This window comes from Vulpes vulpes, unplaced genomic scaffold (assembly GCF_048418805.1).
Source record: "Vulpes vulpes isolate BD-2025 unplaced genomic scaffold, VulVul3 Bu000000642, whole genome shotgun sequence".
In the NCBI taxonomy this organism is placed as follows: domain Eukaryota; kingdom Metazoa; phylum Chordata; class Mammalia; order Carnivora; family Canidae; genus Vulpes; species Vulpes vulpes.
Window position 1 is genome coordinate 2347442 of NW_027325668.1, and position 19840 is coordinate 2367281.

The following is a 19840-nucleotide window of genomic DNA, read 5'->3' on the forward strand; positions in this document are numbered from 1 at the left end:
AATAGAAGCATCCATTCAAAAACTGGAAAGAACTCAAATTCAAAAGCTCACCTTACACATAAAGGAACTAGAGAAAAAGCAACAAATAGACCCCACCCCCAGCAGAAGAAGACAGTTAATTAAAATTGGAGCAGATCTAAATGAAATCGAGACGAAAAGAACTGTGGAACAGATCAACAGAACCGGGAGTTGGTTCCTTGAAAGAATTAATAAGATAGATAAACCATTAGCCAACCTTATTAAAAAGAAGAGAGAGAAGACTCATATTAATAAAATCATGAATGAGAACAGAGAGATCACTACCAACACCAAGGAAATACAAACGATTTTAAAAACATATTATGAACAGCTCTACGCCAATAAATTAGGAAATCTAGAAGAAATGGACTCATTCCTGGAAAGCCACAAACTACCAAAACTGGAGCAGGAATAAATAGGAAACCTGAACAGGCCAATAACCAAGAGAGGAAATTGAAGCAGTCATCAAAAACCTCCCAAGAAACAAGAGTCCAGGGCCAGATGGCTTCCCAGGGCAATTCATCAAACGTTTAAAGAAGAAATCATACCTATTGTACTAAAGCTGTTTGGAAAGATAGAAAGAGATGGAGTACTTCCAAATTCGTTCTATGAGGCCAGCATCACCTTAATTCTGAAACCAGACAAAGACCCCACCAAAAAGGAGAATTACAGACCAATATCCCTGATGAACATGGATGCAAAAATTCTCAACAAGATACTAGCCAATAGGATCCAACAACACATTAAGAAAATTATTCACCATGACCAAGTAGGATTTATCCCCGGGACACAAGGCTGGTTCAACACTCATAAAACCATCAATGTGATTCATCATATCAGCAAGAGAAAAACCAAGAACCATATGATACTCTCATTAGATGCAGAGAAAGCATTTGACAAAATACAGCATCCATTCCTGATCAAAACACTTCAGAGGGGATCCCTGGGTGGCGCAGCGGTTTAGCGCCTGCCTTTGGCCCAGGGCGCGATCCTGGAGACCCGGGATCGAATCCCACATCAGGCTCCCGGTGCATGGAGCCTGCTTCTCCCTCTGCCTGTGTCTCTGCCTCTCTCTCTCTCTCTCACTGTGTGCCTATCATAAATAAATAAATAAATAAATTAAAAAAAAAAAAAAAAAAAACACTTCAGAGTGTTGGGACAGAGGGAACTTTCCTCGACATCTTAAAAGCCATCTACGAAAAGCCCACAGCAAATATCATTCTCAATGGGGAAGAACTTGGAGCCTTTCCCCTAAGATCAGAAACAGGACAGGGATGTCCACTCTCACCACTGCTATTCAACAGAGTACTGGAAGTCCTCGCCTCAGCAATCAGACAACAAAAAGACATTAAAGGCATTCAAATTGGCAAAGAAGAAGTCAAACTCTCCCTCTTCACTGATGACATGATACTCTACATAGAAAACCCAAAAGCCTCCACCCCAAGATTGCTAGAACTCATACAGTAATTTGGTACCGTGGCAGGATACAAAATCAATGCCCAGAAATCAATGGCATTTCTACACACTAACAATGAGACTGAAGAAAGAGAAATTAAGGAGTCAATCCCATTTACAATTGCACCCAAAAGCATAAGATACCTAGGAATAAACCTAACCAAAGAGGTAAAGGATCTGTACCCTAAAAACTATAGAACACTTCTGAAAGAAATTGAGCAAGTAACAAAGAGATTGAAAAATATTCCATGCTCATGGATTGGCAGAATTAATATTGTAAAAATGTCAATGTTACCCAGGGCAATTTACACGTTTAATGCAATCCCTATCAAAATACCATGGACTTTCTTCAGAGAGTTAGAACAAATTATTTTAAGATTTGTGTGGAATCAGAAAAGACCCCGAATAGCCACGGGAATTTTAAAAAAGAAAACCATAGCTGGGGGCATCACAATGCCAGATTTCAGGTTGTACTACAAAGCTGTGGTCATCAAGACAGTGTGGTACTGGCACAAAAACAGACACATAGATCAATGGAACAGAATAGAGAACCCAGAAGTGGACCCTGAAATATATGGTCATCTAATATTCGATAAAGGAGGAAAGACTATCCACTGGAAGAGAGACAGTCTCTTCAATAAATGGTGGTGGGAAAATTGGACATCCACATGCAGAAGAATGAAACTGGACCACTCTCTTTCACCATACACAAAGATAAACTCAAAATGGATGAGAGATCTAAATGTGAGACAAGAGTCCATCAAAATCATAGAAGAGAACACAGGCAGCACACTTTTTGAACTTGGCCACAGTAACTTCTTGCAAGATACATCCACAAAGGCAAAGAGAACATTTGAAAAACATGCATTCCTCTGCGACCCTTATTCAAAGCACGTTTAGATCTTTAGTGGTGAAGAAAAGGTTCATTTCCCTCAAAAGAGCTACTGTTTTTGTTCAGAGAAAATCCCGGGCCACCATTTGTGCCAGGCATCACTTGCACCAATTCTTGAAATTAAAAAAAGCGGTCATTACAATCCAGTCATCTTACCCAAGGCTGGTGGCAAAGAAGAAGCTGCAAGAGATGCACAGGGCTGCGGTTCTCATCCAGGCCACTTACAGAATGCACAGAACATAGGTTACATTTCAGACCTGGAAACATGCCTCCATTTTAATTCAGCAACATTACAGAACATACAGGGCTGCAAAATTGCAAAGAGAAAATTCTGTTCGACAGAGACGTTCTGCTTTGATCATTCAGGCTGCATATAAGGGAATGAAAGCAAGACAGCTTTTAAGGGAAAAACACAGAGCTGCTATCATAATACAAAGCACATACAGAATGTATAGGCAGTATCTTTTTTACCAAGAGATCCAGTGGGCTACAAAAGTAATACAAGAAAAATAAAGAGCAAATAAAAAGAAAGCTCTTCTACACAGTGCACTGAGGAATGCAGCAGCAGCCTGTACTGAAGCAGATTTCCGGGACATGATCCTAAGGAAACCGATTCAGGAACAGCATCAGGCTGCCACTATTATTCAGAAGCATTTTAAAGCCTCCAAAGTAAGGAAGCATTATCTCCACTTGAGAGCAAATGTAATTTTTGTCCAAAGACGATACAGGCAGTAACTGCAGGGTGCACCCAGGCAGTCGTGTGTACACAGTCTTCATATAGAAGTTGTAAGGTGCAAGAGGACATGCACCATAGGCACCCGGCTGCCACACGAATTCAGTCATTCTACCGAATGCACAGAGCCAAACTCGATTATCAAGCAAAGAAAACCGCCGTTGCTGTAATACAGAATTATTTTAGGTCCTATATCCGAGTAAAAGTGGAAAGGGAACATTTTTTGGCAGTTCAGAAGTCTGTGCGAATTATTCAGGCTGCTTTTAGGGGCATGAAGGTTAAAGAGAGACTGAAAACCCTCTCGGAGGTAAACCTGGTAGCCAGTGCTAAGCAGTCTGCCTTCTGCTCTTGCAGAACTGAAGCTCAGTGTGCAGCTGTTCACGGCTCAGCACTTAGGACTCAGAAGTGGCGTGGAGCTTCCCTGGTCACTTGTTCACAAGAGGCCGAGTACCCCCAGAGAGAGGCTCTAGTAGCGACTCAAAGAGCTTTCTGCGAGATGGTCACAAGGAAATTGGAAACACAGAAGTGTGCTGCCCTGCGCATTCAGTACTTCCTTCAGATGGCCGTGTGTCGGAGAAGGTTTGTCCAGCAGAAAAGAGCTGCGGTGACCCTCCAGCAGTACTTCAGGACGTGGCAAACAAGAAGGCAGTTTTTATTGTACAGGAAGACAGCAGTCGTCTTACAAAATCACCACCGAGCCTTTTTGTCTACAAAACATCAAAGACAAGTATATTTACAAATTAGGAGCAGCATTATCATGATTCAAGCTAGAACGAGAGGATTTATACAGAAACGGAGGTTTCAGAAAATTAAAGATAGCACCATAAAAATCCAGGCTGTGTAGAGGAGCTATAAAGCCAGGAAATATTTACATCAAGTGAAAGCTGCCTGCAAGATTCAAGCCTGGTATAGGTATTGGAAAGCACGTAAAGACTATCTAGCTGTATTAAAAGCTGTTAAAATCATTCAAGGTTGCTTCTACACCAAACGGGAGAGAACACGGTTTCTGAATGTGAGAGCATCAACAATTATCATTCAGAGAAAATGGAGAGCTATACTTTCTGGAAGAATAGCTCGTGAACACTTCTTAATGATGAAAAGACATCAAGCTGCTTGTTTGATCCAAGCGAATTTTAGAAGATACAAAGCAAGGCAGGTCTTTCTCCGGCAGAAGTCTGCTGCTTTGACCATACAGAGATATATACGAGCCAGGAAGGCTGGAAAATGTCAAAGGATAAAATAAGTAGAATTTAAAAAATCTACAGTTGTTCTACAAGCACTAGTGCATGGTTGGTTAGTAAGAAAAAGAATTTTAGAACAAAGAACCAAAATCAGACTTCTTCACTTCACAGCACCTGAATATTATCACCTGTCTGCTCTTAAAATTCAAAGAGCATATAAACATCACATGTCTATGAAGAATACTAACAAGCAGGTTAATGCAGTCATCTGTATCCAGAGGTGGTTTCGAACAAGATTACAGCAAAAGAGGTTTGCTCAGAAATACCCTAGCATCCTCACAAGTCAGCATGAAGTTCCAGAATGTATGAGCCAGCAGAATAGAGCTGCATCAGTAATACAGAAAGCAGTACGCCGTTTCCTCCTCCGTAAAAAACAGGAAAAATTTAATAATGCAATCAGTAGAATTCAGGCATTATGGAGAGGATACTCTTGGAGGAAGAAAAATGATTGTACAAAAATTAAAGCTATACGACTAAGTCTTCAACTTGTTAACAGGGAGATTCGAGAAGAAAACAAACTTTACAAAAGAACTGTGCTTGCACTTCATTATCTTTTGACCTAGAAGCACCTTTCTGCTATTCTTGAGGCCTTAAAGCACCTAGAGGTAGTTACTAGATTATCTCCACTTTGTTGCGAGAACATGGCCCAGAGTGGAGCAGTTTCTAAAATACTTGTTTTGATCCGAAGTTGTAATCGTAGCATTCCTTGTATGGAAGTCATCAGATATGCTGTACAAGTCTTGCTTAATGTCGCTAAATATGAGAAAACTACTGCAGCAGTTTCTGATGCAGAAAACTGCATAGATACACTGCTGGACCTTTTGCAAATGTACCGAGAAAAACCTGGTGACAAAGTTGCAGACAAGGGTGGAAGCATTTTTACAAAAACCTACTGTTTGTTAGCTGTTTTATTGAAGACAACGAATAGGGCCTCTAGTGTTCCAAGTAAGTCCAAAGTTGTTGACCGTATTTATAGTCTCTACAAGCTTACAGCTCGTAAACATAAAATGAATACTGAAAGAACACTTTATAAACAAAAGATGAATTCTTCTATAAGTACTCCCTTTATTCCAGAAACACCTGTAAGAAACAGAATAGTTTCAAGACTTAAACCAGATTGGGTTTTGAGAAGAGATAACATGGAAGAAATCACAAATCCCCTACAAGCTATTCAAATGGTGATGGACACACTTGGCATTCCTTACTAGTAAATAACATTTTCAGTATGTACCGTAAAAAATACTAAAGCTAATCATGAATGTGTAAAGTGTTTTTGGCTCTCCTTTGTACAGTTTCTAAAATCTGACTCTGTATTAAAATTAAAAAATATATATGTAACAATAAAAAAATGCAAAAAAAGCAAAAATGAACTATTGGGACTTCATCAAGATAAGAAGCTTTTGCACAGCAAAGGATACAGTCAACAAAACTAAAAGACAACCTACAGAATGGGAGAACATATTTGCAAATGACGTATCAGATAAAGGGCTAGTTTCCAAAATCTATAAAGAACTTATTAAACTCAACACCAAAGAAACAAACAACCCAATCATGAAATGGGCAAAAGACATGAAGAGAAATCTCACAGAGGAAGACATGGACATGGCCAACATGCACATGAGAAAATGCTCTGCATCACTTGCCATCAGGGAAATACAAATCAAAACCACAATGAGATACCACCTCACACCAGTGAGAATGGGGAAAATTAACAAGGCAGGAAACAACAAATGTTGGAGAGGATGCAGAGAAAAGGGAACCCTCTTACACTGTTGGTGGGAATGTGAACTGGTGCAGCCACTCTGGAAAACTGTGTGGAGGTTCCTCAAAGAGTTAAAAATAGACCTGCCCTACGACCCAGCAATTGCACTGTTGGGGATTTACCCCAAAGATTCAGATGCAATGAAACGCCGGGACACCTGCACCCCGATGTTTCTATCAGCAATGGCCACAATAGCCAAACTGTGGAAGGAGCCTCGGTGTCCATCGAAAGATGCATGGATAAAGAAGATGTGGTCTATGTATACAATGGAATATTACTCAGCAATTAGAAACGACAAATACCCACCATTTGCTTCAACGTGGATGGAACTGGAGGGTATTACGCTGAGTGAAATAAGTCAATCGGAGAAGGACAAGCAGTGTATGTTCTCATTCATTTGGGGAATATAAGTAATAGTGAAAGGGAATATAAAGGAAGGGAGAAGAAATGTTGGGAAATATCAGGAAGGGAGACAGAACATAAAGACTCCTAACTCGGGGAAACGAACTAGGGGTGGTGGAAGGGGGGAGGAGGGCGGGTGTTGGAGGGGAATGGGTGACGGGCACTGAGGTGGACACTTGACGGGATGAGCACTGGGTGTTTTTCTGTATGTTGGTAAATTGAACACCAATAAAAATTAATTAAAAAAAAAGAAAAAAAGAAAAAAAAAAGAAAAAAAAAAGAAAAACTAGCATGGCACGTTGCAAAGATGACAAAGATGAACAGTAAAATTCACTCAAATAATGTCGTTCTAGGTTAAAAAAAAAATGAAGGGATCCCTGGGTGGCGCAGCGGTTTGGCGCCTGCCTTTGGCCCAGGGCGCGATCCTGGAGACCCGGGATCGAATCCCATATCAGGCTCCCGGTGCATGGAGCCTGCTTCTCCCTCCGCCTGTGTCTCTGCCTCTCTCTCTCTCTCTGTGACTATCATAAATAAAAAAAAATAAATAAATAAAATTTAAAAAAAAAATGAAAAAGCCAGGAAAAACACCATAGCCTGTGCAGAGACCTCAGGAGAAAAGTTTCATGTTTTAGAATATTTCCTGGTAGTACCCACTCAGAACATAAGACTCCTCAATATTTACTAGTACTGTTTCCCCAATATATATTTTTTAAGATTTTATTTATTCATTCATGAGAGAGACACACAGAAGCAGGGACATAGAAGAGACATAGGAGGCAGGCTCCTCACTGGGAGCCCGATGTGGGACTCGATCCTGAGACTCCAGGATCATGCCCTGAGCCAAAGGCAGACACTCAACTGCTGAGCCACCCAGGCATCCCAATATATATATTTTTTTAAAACAAGGAGCCCCATATATTCTTGGATCAGGCCCTAAAAGTTACATAGATCAGAAGATTCCACTTGAATTGTTCCTAATTCTTTGACTTGTAGTTGTTAACATATTTCATACAACTTGCAGAATGCGAGTCATTTAAAATTTTTCATTTTAAGTTTAAATACAAATGTAGACATGATGAAAGTCTGAAATTTAGCCCCACACATCACGGATTCTCTACTGTCAACCCTGCACCATGGATCCCTGCTTTGAATTGCTCTACCTTTACTGGCTCTCCTCATTTCTAGCCCTTGCCTAGGATGAAGCCACCATAATTCCACCAGGAGATATTTCAACAGTGTCCTAATGGTCTCTCTGCTTCATCCTGCCCTGTTCACTCCAAACCTGGCTTGTGGAATGACATCTTAAAATGTCACTCTGATCAGGTCTCCTGCTCCTCCCCAGGGCCTGTGGGGAGTGGGAACCCATCATGGCCAACAGCCTGAGCTGATCTGGCCCGGACACCTCTTCCCTCTGCTTCCATCCCAGGCGATTTGGCCAACCCCTTTTCATACCTCACTTACCAGGAGCCCCTGCCTCCCTGAAATTGGCAGAAAGAACCAGATTCAGTCAGGCCCTCAGGTCTTTGCACACATGCCTGCAGCTACATGGTGCCCCCCCCCCCACTCCTTTGCCTGATCAGCTTTTATCTATTCTTCTAGATTCAAATCAGATCAGACCTTGCCTCCTCCAGGAAGCCTCTCCTCCCCCTGATTTCTCAACTGGCCAAGAAAAATACCCCATGCGCCCCCAATAACATTCAGGACACCCCCAGCTAAGCCTTTAACCCATTATACTGAAATGGCAGCTTTACGTATCTGTTGCTCTCTCTAGATATTGAGCTCCTGGAGAGAAGAGACTTCTGTCCTACGGATTACTGGAATCTGAGCTAATAGGTCTTAGTAGATGACTGTCAGTTGGATTCCTTTCTTGTATCTCTATCTGCTTATCTTCCCAATTTCCTTTTAAAAAGAATGTCTCCATCCAACAAGAAGGAAAACACACTTTTAGAAATGAGTAAAAACCCTGAACCCACTCCCGCCTCCTCCAGAGCTCACCAACCAGCAAGAGGGAGAGAAATAAAGTTACGCCCCTGGGCACCTTATCCCGAGCCACTGAACATCTAGAGCAACCGATCCTGCCAGGAAGTCAGGAAAGAGGTTTCAGCACAGGCTGTCCAGGGAGGAATAGAGGAGCACGTAGTAGGCACTGGGCACAGCGTAGCTAAAACTCATCAACAAGCAGTGAAAGCACCTGTTGTCCCTCTGGAAGCCACGAGAGGTGTCTGCCTTTGTGGCCTGGAGAGTTGCCACCTCATTGTTCTCATATCAAACAATTGCTTCTTTATCTCGTGGTGGCTTGCATCAGAGTTCCTTTACCGCAGGAACACTTTTCATCTTCCTTCCCGGCCTTTATTCCGGGCAATTCATCTTTCTTTTCACTGCCCTTTGCTGCCACCCAGTTAATTGCTTATTCAAAGGTTTTCACGTCTACAATTCTTTTCCTGCTCAGTACGCAGGGAATGCAGCTTTCCCCCCCGTTTAAATTGTGGTCAGATGCACTAGAGATGCAGCCTTTCCTGTCTTTTCTCCCCCTTCCTGTGGGAAGGGGAACTTAGAGCCAGGGGGAGCTGTCCTGTGCCTGGGCTGAGGCCGCCAGAAGGGAGCCCTGCTCTGCGATGGTCTCCTGCTGCCCACACCCAGAGCCGGATGGAGAAGAACACAGCCCACCTTGTTCTGTGTCTCTGTGGTCCCAGAACTACCTACCATGATATAATGAGTTCCATTGGAAAATGGTACAATCTAGAAAAAGACCATTTGAAAGGATGCTTGTAGTCCTTTTCAGAGAATCAGTGATGGGAAGGGGCCCTGCAGCCTCCAGGCCTCCCTCTACCAGCAGCTTCAGATCTCTCCCTGCTGAGAACTCCCTTCCATGGATCATCATGGCTTGACCTGCTCCTAAGGTGTTCAGGACTCTACACATAGTTACCCCCCCAACCCCTCCCAGGCAAGTCCACCCTGACCATCCTCATCCGATCAATCTCAAAACCCTGTTCCTGCTGAACGATGCCAGCTCTTAGCCCCGCGTGAAATTATCCATGTGTTCGTTACTGTGCTTATTTCTGGTTTCCTCTCAAAATAAGTTCTATAAATTCCATGTAAGCAGGGAATTTGTCTTGCTGCCCACTTCCACTCCATGGTAAGGCACTCAGAAATATCTGGTGAAATAAGAACATGAAAGAACAAGGCCTTGGGCCAAGTTTTAGTGTTAGAAGCTACTTCCTTCTGTGAAAGGGACAGTGATATTGATAAGTGTAAGATCATTGTCATGTATTAAAACTGATTTATTGGCTGTTAACTAAGGTTCAGACATAATATAGTCAGGAATTTGTGTCATCTGACTGAAGTCTAGAAACTCATCAAGTTACCACACGCTGAGGGTGACAGACCTGGGATGTGCCACGCACCTGACTCAGGGCTGCAACCCTTCCCCAGCTGCTGACTGCCCACCATTTCTCAACACAGAGTGTCCCCCAAGCTCTGTGATGAGAGCAGCCCCATCAAGCCCAAGGTGCACTCAGAAGATAAAGCCAAGGGACTTCGACTCTTTCAAGACAGGCAGCCCCCTCATGTGCCCTGGGGAGGTCGGGCCTGCCTTGGCTAGTTCTGTAGCACCTGCCCGTCGGAGGGGCGACAAGGATTAGGACAGTCCATTACAAGAACAACAGTATGATGATGGGGATGGCATTGCACTTTTGACTTGTACATTAGGTGCTGTGTGCAGCTCATCTCAGTTCATTCTCAGGTGGCGCTGGAGGGGTGGGGATGCATCCTCAGCTCCACATCAGGATGGGCCAGCGAGCTCCGGGGGGTTACATAACTAGGTTGCACCTCCCAGTGAGGCGGAGATGGTGCTTGCATTCCGACTCCCTGCCAGCCTCTCTAAAGCCGTGATGCTCCAATCACTCCACTCTCCCAATGCACAGTATGTCCTGTATGAAAAAATTTTAAGATTATTTTTCATTTTATGCAGAACTGTGAGTACAGTTCTTTCTCCCATTCCTCTGTTTTCTATAAAATAATGACATTTAAACTCTGCCAAACAATAAGAAAAATTCAAGGGAATTGAAATGTATATATATAAAAAGAAAAGGAAAGCAGAGTTAGGAAAGAAAACTGCAGACCGTCATTTTGCTTGGGTGGCCAACTCAGGCACAAATATTAACACGGGACCCCTTGCCACAGTAACCAGAAGCGTGGTCTTGACCCTGACCCACTACTACTAGTGCTACTGCCCAAAATTGGTTGGAAATCTCAGCTTCTGCCCTTCTCCCTCATGGCTTCCTGGAGAGAAGTGAGTGTTACAGATCATTTATTTTTCCATTGAATGTGCCTTTGAACACCTCTATTTTTGGTTTTCTTTGACAGCATCATAGAGGTATGATGTACACAGGACTGCACATTTAATAGGTGCAATTTGAGGAGTTTGGATAGATGCAAACACCAGTGATATTATGACGACCAAGGTAACATACTTAAAAAAAACAAAAACCAAAACATAAAAGGGACACAAGGGAAATTTTGGAGGGTTTTGGATGCTTTGGTTTGGTTTTGGTGGGAAGCACACTTAACGGAAATCCACCCTCTTAATTTGAAGTACATGGAACAGTACTGTGAAGTGCAGATGCCGTGCTGTACCAGGAGCTCCTGGAGCTTGTTCATGTAGCACAGATGAAACTTTGTACTCAACTGAGCAATAACCCCCAGGGCCAAGCCTCCAGCCCCTAAGTGGGGTCATGCTGTGCTATCCTGTGACTGGCTTATTTCACAGAGCAGGATATGCTTCTTGTTCAACCACCTTGTTACAAATGGCAGGATGCCCTTTTGATTCTTAAAGGAATTCCTTTAATTGCCAAATTTCAGGTTTATTCTTTTCTATTCATTATCTGGTGAAATTCTCCACCGTGCAGTGTATTTTCTGAATCATCCTTGTTATAGCTCCTTCTGAGACCTTGTCTAAGGATTCCAATAACTAAGTCCTTCGAGCTTGCTCTTATGGTCTCTTTCTGTTCCCCTTTGATGCGGTTTCTGGACATATCTGGTGAGGTGTCAAAGAGCTGTCCGACATTGCCTACGGAACAAAGAGACTCAGAAGATCACCCTCCCAATAGGTAGACAGAGTGGGGTCAAGTTGCCCAAGCCAACCAGGGGCTGAGGACAGCCAGGGGCTCTGTAGGCTTGTAAGACTCTTTTAAGCTTGAGAGTCATCCTGACTCATGGGTCTCAGCTGATAACCTGGTGGCTTTCCCAGGACCCATTCTCCTTCATGGATGGTGAACCCCAAGCATTATCTTCTCTGCACCTTGAGATTATGCCCAGTGTTAGCCCATTTTTCAGTATTTTTATGAATCTGTTAGATCCTTGCCCTTCTCCCTTGAAGAACACCTATGCTCTGAGAGAAAGCTGAGCCTTGATATCCAAGATCTCATGAGACACTGGGCAGAGAGTAGTGGGCTCAGCTCCTGGCTGCCTCCACAGCCTGAAACTATTTTTCTCTCTTCTGCCCCACAAGTGAGATTTCTCATTCAGCTGGTTTCTCAGCCTGTTAGCAACGGCCCTCTGCCAGTTCCTTTATGTGGGATTCTCAAAAGCTTACCCTGAGGTATGAATCAGCAAATAGACTGAAGGAAAAGCAGGTACAGAATGTGGGCTTATTTCTCCTCCATTTCCCTTCACTCAAGAACTTCACCTTCACCTTCCAAATCCCGGGTGCCACCATAGGTACCTGGCACCTTCAAACAGATCTTAGCATCTCATTCAGCCTCCCTTAGCTCTTAGCTCCTGGTGCTTGCACTGCTCTGTGCTTCCAGCCACTCCATAGTCCTCATGCAAAAAATCAATACAGGGGGTGGCATTTCTGATAAACACTCCAGAAATGGGGCTGATACAGGCAGGTCGTTTGGCAGCTCCAGGAAAGAACCACAGCTGTCAGATTGTAGGCAGAGTCAAATTATAAAACAAGTGGAGGAACATGGATAGAATGAACTCAGGAACAGAATCGTCCAAATGACTGGAAGCAGCACTTCAAGGGGATACCCAAGAGGGATGAGAAGAAATATAGCTGGGGAAATGGTTGGTCACCAAGATTCAAGGATCTTGGGTAACAAAGTTTGGGTTCTCCTCCCCACACATAAAATGGAAAATACTGAAGGAGTTTCACTGTTACCGTAAATTCTGAGACGGGTCCTATCAACGGACAGTGCAAACAGTGAAGCACCTAGTGGTAGGGGTGGGTTTGGGAAACAGGAGGTTAACATGACAGTTTATAGATGTACGTGAGGATGTGTTTTCCGCCTCTTTCTTCTGGTTCTGCCATGACCATCCACCCCCAAGAGGCCTGACCGAGGTGCCTGTCAGTTTTTCCTGAGCTGAATGCCACCCCTTTTCTACTCAGTACACCATTCATGACTGTTGATCTCAGGGCATAGGAAGCTCCTCCTGGAGGGAAAGAGCTGCCCCAATCATCCATGAGAGTTTACAAAGGGCAGAGGCACATGATGAATGCTATTTCTTTCTCGCCATTGCACTGATCCGACAGTGTTTGCTTTCTTTTGGGGCAATGGCTCCAACCTGACAGCAAATGCCTGGAGAAGGAGCATCTTCTTTAGGAAAGCTAGTTCCCTGCTGGGCTAGGCTGCGGGAAGTCATACCAGGGAGCCTCCACCTTGAATAATTCCCTGGCATCCAGAGACTTGTATGTTCACAAGAGGATTTCAACAGCTTGCAGGGCCATGTGTCTCTGCCCATAGGGGCGCTCATGTTAGCTAATCACATAGGAGCACATCACCAAGTACTGCTTTGTTAAGTTATGGCAAGAAGCTGTCTTGTCACAGTGGGGAGATGCAGGTTGATGGGCCGAGCCCATTCCCTTCCTGTAGGCAGACTTACCAATAGCTGTAAGAACTCCCAAAACCTTTAAATGTATCCACAGAAGTGGAATTACAAGTCCAGGAAGATAACCTGAGATCCGCACACTAATATTTATTTGCCCAAGTGTTTTTTTTTTGTTTGTTTGTTTTTTGTTTTTTTACAGTTTAATTTGTGAATCAAACTGGAAACACTTAAAATGCTCCGCATTGGGGAGAAAGGAGGGGGAAGTGGGTGAAATAAGCTGCTGTATGACCACATACTAGACTAGCATGACAAGTATTCAAATTTGTATTTGGTAAAATAGGTGATCATATGCGACATACAGACCATATATTCATTTTACAACGCAGATTGAGAAAATATGCATTGACTGTGTGCGTGCACGTGCACACACACACAGAGACAAAAATTTTAACATTATTTATCCGAGGGTGATGGTGCCAATATTTGAATTTTCTCCTTACTTCACAGTGAACATATATTTTCTATAAGCACAAATGCATGTCCACACGACTATACTTGATAATATGTATATTTGCACATTATGTATTAAACCAGGACTTAAGGATAAGAAGCTTGAGAGAAACTGGTATCTTAGAAAAACTTTTAAAAGATTATTTTGAGAGAGTGGGGGCAGGGGGAAGGCAGAGGGAGAGAGAATCTAAAACGGACTGAGCATGGAGCCTGTCTTGGGGCTTGATCTCATGATGGGGAGCTCATGACCTGAGCCAACCGAGTCACCCAGGCGACTCTAGAAAATACACTTTTAAAGTCAGGCAGACCTTTCTTAAGACTGTCGATTTCTAACTCTTGGATCCTAGATTTAAAAAAGCAGTTTGTGTTTTTATTTCACAAAAATTGTGTAAGGTAGTTTTCATCCTCATTTCCAATCAACTGAACTCAGAAGCATAAAGCACCAAGCACATCACCAGTGCTCAGAATCGGGAGCCTTATTATTAAGGAATTATAATACCATTCCAGTTTTCTTAATGCAGGGACATGTACAGGTATGGCCCAGGCAAAGGATGCTGAGAGGACGGCCCAGCCTCAGAGGGTAATTCTGCAGTCTTTGGGGTGAGAACTCCCAGGCTCAGAGCAGCACCTTCTGGCACAAGCATTGGTCTCTGACTCTCTTCTATGTTCTACGAGGACCAGCGCTTCTGCTCTGCAAGATCTTTTCTGTGCATGTCTGACTAGCCAGGGCACAGACAACCATCTTGCCTCCTTTAGATGAACAGAGAGGTCCCTGCTCCCCCTCATTCTTCGCTTTCATTTCTGGGAACTTCCTGAGGGCTTCAGACATTGCTTTGTCACCACATTCAAAACACAGGCACTCAGACATGGCCCTACCCTGCACCCCCTGCATGTGAGCACATTCTGCTCCAAGTACTGCAGGAGACACTGCAGTCCAGAAATCCCCGATTTCCAGTCTGGTCCCCACGGACACTTGTAGTTGGGCATTGTTTTAAGCAATGTTTAAATTCAAACTCTGCCTAGGCTTAGCTGTATGATTTGGGGTGAGTCACTTCCTCTGGCTGGGCCTCTGCCAAATCTCAGATCTCCCCACCTGGGAGGGCCTTTATGCATCATCTTGTCCAAACTCCTCATTTTGTCAGATGAACAATCACTCCGCCCCCAGCCCAATCACCCTGTGGTCCCGAGGATCAGTCTCAGCCTACCCTCTCCCTCTCTGGAGAAGTGGAGGCTGGGGCATCACAGGCCAGCAGAGGCGGCTGGTGACTCATGTGCATGGAGGGGGCTTCTCTGCCGAATCGCCTCTATCAGAGTTGCTATGTGCCGAGCAAATTCATCACTGTGGAATCTCATGCCCCTAAGGAGTTGTATTTCCGATTTTAGTTTTCTGTTACTAACATTTCTCTTGCTGATTTCATCTATAACTAGTATGTATTAGATCCTCACTCTGTGCTAATCAACTTCAAGGTATGCAAATACTTTAAACCTCTAAATTATGAGATCCTCATCCTCAGGAGGAGGAAAACATTAACGTTTGGTAAGTGTAAATGTTAAGCATTAGGTACAGGGAGGGCCGGCTGTCACATAGCTAGCTAGTCAGTGAGCCATAAAATGCAATGGATGATTATTATTGAAATAAGCAGCTGGAAAGCTTATAAAATCCCATTTTTCTCTTTACAAGTGAGAAGACAGACTTTTGAGAATGGGGAGTATCAGGCCTGAGGTTCGCACAGCTGCGTCTCAGGTCTAGGGTTCAGAACCTCTGTCTCCCCCAGATCCAGGGTATTGGACCTCCTTGGTGCTCTCCCTCCTTTGCTCCAAGGCTACTGTTCAATGCCTCAGTCTAGTCCCTCATTTTGGAAACTAATCTCATCTCCCGAGTTCAGTGGTGTCTGCCGATGAGGGCCTCACTACCCATGTTTGGGAGTTCCTCTGTCCTCTGGGGTCTTGAGTAGAGTGCTTGGAACAACCCTGGTGTGAGATTTGCCACCATTTGGGTCCGTCTTCATGCCAGATTATGTTGTAGGTCTATTCAGAGTGAAGTGCATACAGTAGCTGTTAATAAAAGTAGTACATGGGGAAAGTTCTAAAACAATAAAGGCCTAGATTAAGAAGATAGATCTCAAACGGCCCAACATGGTACCTCAAGGAGCTAGAGCAAGAACAAAGTGAGCCCAAAGTTAGCAGAAGGAATAAGACTAGAGCATAAATAAATGAAATACTAGAAAAAGGATGGAAATAAGAGCTGTTTAAGATAAAATTGACAAACTTGAAGCTCAGCCAAGAGATTCAAATAAATGTAATCAAAAGTGAAAAACATTACAGCTGATGCCACAGAGATAAGGATTCTCAGAGGACCCGGAGAATGGAATGGTGGGGGAGGGGAAGAGGATGGTTGACAGGTAAGAAGTTTGTTACGCAAAATAACTTTAGAGCTCTGTTGTACAACATGGTACTTGTTCTTCACAATACAGTATATGGTGTACTTAAAAAATGCATTAAGAAGATCCATCTCACATTAAGTGTTCTTGCCAAAACACACAAAAACCCACAAAAGGGCACAAGGAAATTTTTGGAGGTGATGGGTAGGTTTTGTACCTTTGTTGTGATGACAGTATCACAGGTGTTCGCATGAGTCTAAGCTCAAAATGTATATACACTAGAGTTATGCAGGTTTCTGTAGAGCATGTTACCACAATAAAGCAAATAATTTGCTAAATAAACGAGCCAACGAATGAACATCTTGACTTCCATACATCAGACTGAACTCAGGGTAGTCAGAGGGCCAAAAGGCAGCTCAGTGACTCAGTAGGAAGGCCAGACTCTGGCACCAAACAGACTGGTCTTCACATTCTGGCTTTGACTGAGATTAACTGTTTTAAGTCTGTTTCTTCTTAAAGGAGGGTAATAAGGGGCTCTTGGGTGGCTCAGTCTGTTGAGCTGAAATCAGGAGATGGTCGCATAGGTCATGATCTCAGGGTTGTGGGATCAGTGCCACCCCCGCACCCCCATGTGGGGCTCCATGCTAAGTGAGGAGTCTTCTTGAAGATTCTCTCCCTCTGCCCCACTTGTGTATATACATATGCATGCCCTTTAAAAATAAATAGATCTTAAAAATAAAAGGGTAATAATAGTTCTTACTTGCATGGTTGTTGGGAGGATAAATGTTATCTCTTGTTCATATTATTCTCTTAGGATAAATGATGAGTTAAGATCTAGTCAATAGCTCTGCCTTGAGTTGACTGGTCCATTGGAGAGGCAGGGAAAGGGGACATGGGATGCAAGGACCTTCTGTAGGCCCTTTCCAGATGTTTAGTCTCTGGATCCTCAGAAATATAAGCAAACAAGCACAGGTGGATGTTGATGCAAGGCTGCCTTGTGGGGGCAGCTGAGTCATTCTGGTTTAGATGTGGAGGCTGGATTCCACTAGGATAGGGAATCTAGGAGTAGAAAAAAAGACGTGGGCTGGTTTTGTTGCATTTTCTAAATTGTGCTATTTCCATTGAGTTCTATTCCAGTGAATCCTGAGAGACCCACTGCTCTCAGGACCACAGCCAGACTTGGTAGAGGAACCTGGAGAGGACAGCATGGTTGCCTCTTCCTGGGCATGCAGCACCCTCTAGTGGCATGGGGCCCAAGTATTCACTCCAGGGTCCTTCATGCAGGTATTCCTGATGAAGGGATGTTCTGGAGACTACCATCATCTAAGCTATCCTACTTCCCTTGGGAACCTGTAGCTCTAGGAGCTAAGCAGGACAAGGGGGGACTCCTGTCATGTAAGCATGTGCTCATGTAATAGATCTGGGCTAACTTGCAGGATAACTTGCACTTATTTGCCTAAGCAATTTGAGTCTGTTTCTTCAGAATTAGATCTGGAGATTCAAGAGGGCAGATAATGCATGTTAGAAGTAGCCTGAGGAAATCCAATAGATTTTGGCACCTAGCTTCACATTAAAAAATTAGTTACATTAACTTCAATATTTTCCTTTCTTTACTAGATGAAATTGGCTAAAGTCCCCCTCCCTCACCCCCGCCCAAAGTGAAGGGTCTATTCTCTTAAGAGCTGCCAGTTGAGTGCTGAAGCGTGGTAGGTTCACAGGTCTCTAAAACTTTGTCCTACCCTCCAGGAGCTCATAAACCCAAGAAGAGAAGGAGCAAGGCAAGAAAATAACTTATTTCAAGATAGTTGCATGGAAGTTAACATCCCATACTTGCTTCACAGATAGGAAAGGAGTGATGGTTCTAATAACCAGACCCAAGCCATAGGGCACACCAGGGAGGGAGGGGGCAGTAAAGTCCTGTGAGCAAAGTAGCCTAGGGGTTAACCAGAATGCTTTGTAAGTCTACTGCACCTCGAGAAGAATGGTTAGGAAGTAGAAAGAAGTATGCCATACCCTCTCTGACCCACTATCACACTCCTAAGAAGTCATTCTAGGCAAATAACAGTTCTTAAGTTCATATCCAGAAAAAAAGTCATCTAACAGGACTTTATAAAGAAGATGAAAGGCTAGAAGTCATCTAACGGTAAGTAGAATTCTATTTGTCAGGCAGATTATGCAGCCGCATAAAAGTAGAGTTAGGAGGATACTAAAAGTGGAGGAATATACACAATTAGGTACAAATAGAAGAGCAGACTGTAAAGCTGTACCTGTTTGCATCTAAGGATACACACATCGAAAAAACTAATGCATCAGGACAATGATTTGGGAGGTTAGTATCTTATGCTAACAAGAAAATGATCGTACTTCTACATGAAGGTGTACACGTATTTTTATGTGAAGATCTTAATCCTAATACATGATGAACAACAAAGATACAGTTTATTCCCAGTTGTGCAAGAATGAGGACAAAATATGATGTGACTTCAGAATGGCAAACTCTCTTCCAGGTGGGGAGCTTTGTGTGGACATCTCAGAGTTGGCTTCTCTGTTGAATCGCCTCTCTCAGAGTTGCGATGTGCCAAGCAAATTCATCACTGTGGAATCTCATGTCCCCAGGGAATTGTATTTCCGATTTTAGTTTTCTGTTACCAACACTTCTCTTGCTAATTTCATCTATGACTAGTATGTATTAGATCCTTACTCTGTGCTAATCAACTATAAGGAATGTGAATACTTTAAACTTCTAAATTATGAGATCCCTATCCTTGGGAGGAGGAAAACATTAATGTTTGGCAAGTGCAGATGTTAAGAATTAGGTAAAGGGATGGCCGGCTGTCACATAGCTAGTCAGTGGGCCGTAACATGTAGTGGACAATCATTGAAATAAGCAGCTGGAGAGCTTATGAAATCCTATTTTTTCCTTGACAAGACTGACATTTGAGAATGGGGAGTAACAGGCCTGAGGTTTGCACAGCTGAGTCTCAGGTCTAGGGACATCTATGGAGGGGTGTAAGAGTGCCTGAATAGACTCTGGAATTCATCCAGAGACTTATAGGGAAGATGTGGGGGGACAAGCAGATAACCTGTCCCACAAAGCTATGCTTATGTCAATGATCAAGAACTCAGATTTGGCTGGGAACAGCATTACCTAGAAGCCACCTCTTCAGCATCTTCTCTAAAATGCATATGGCAATGAATAAAACCTCATATGGATTTTATGCTCCAATTTCATGCTTGTGACACTGGAAAAAGTTCGGTAAGCAAATAAAAGAAATTCAGCTGAATTTTACTGAGTTAGCTGACTCAGCTGCAGCCTGAATTTTGGATTGCACACCCTTAAGTTTGTCTTTTATGTTTTTTTCCAGTTTTCACTGGGGCCATAAACCTGACAGGGGATGGGAAGTGTAAAACAACAGTCAGGGCTGTTCTGTGTCCCAGAGGGTGCTTCTTTTTCAAGTGTTCCAACAAAATGCTGGATGTCCATGGTGGTAGGTGTGGTGCTTGAGTATTGTACAGCAGGTCCCAAGGCTCAGCACATAGGTAAGGGGGGACTACTTATGTAATGAGGAAAGAAAACCCAAGGCTCAAATTAGGGTGGTTGTGCAAGATGTAGGT

General features: G+C 43.4%; 2 pseudogenes; both read left to right on the top strand.

The window, feature by feature from the left end:
- The first annotated feature begins 1980 nt into the window (after positions 1 to 1980).
- On the top strand, positions 1981 to 4522 carry LOC140596430 (abnormal spindle-like microcephaly-associated protein homolog pseudogene; annotated as a pseudogene).
- LOC140596389 (abnormal spindle-like microcephaly-associated protein homolog pseudogene) lies at positions 3943 to 5955 on the top strand (annotated as a pseudogene).
- The last annotated feature ends 13885 nt before the right edge of the window (positions 5956 to 19840 follow it).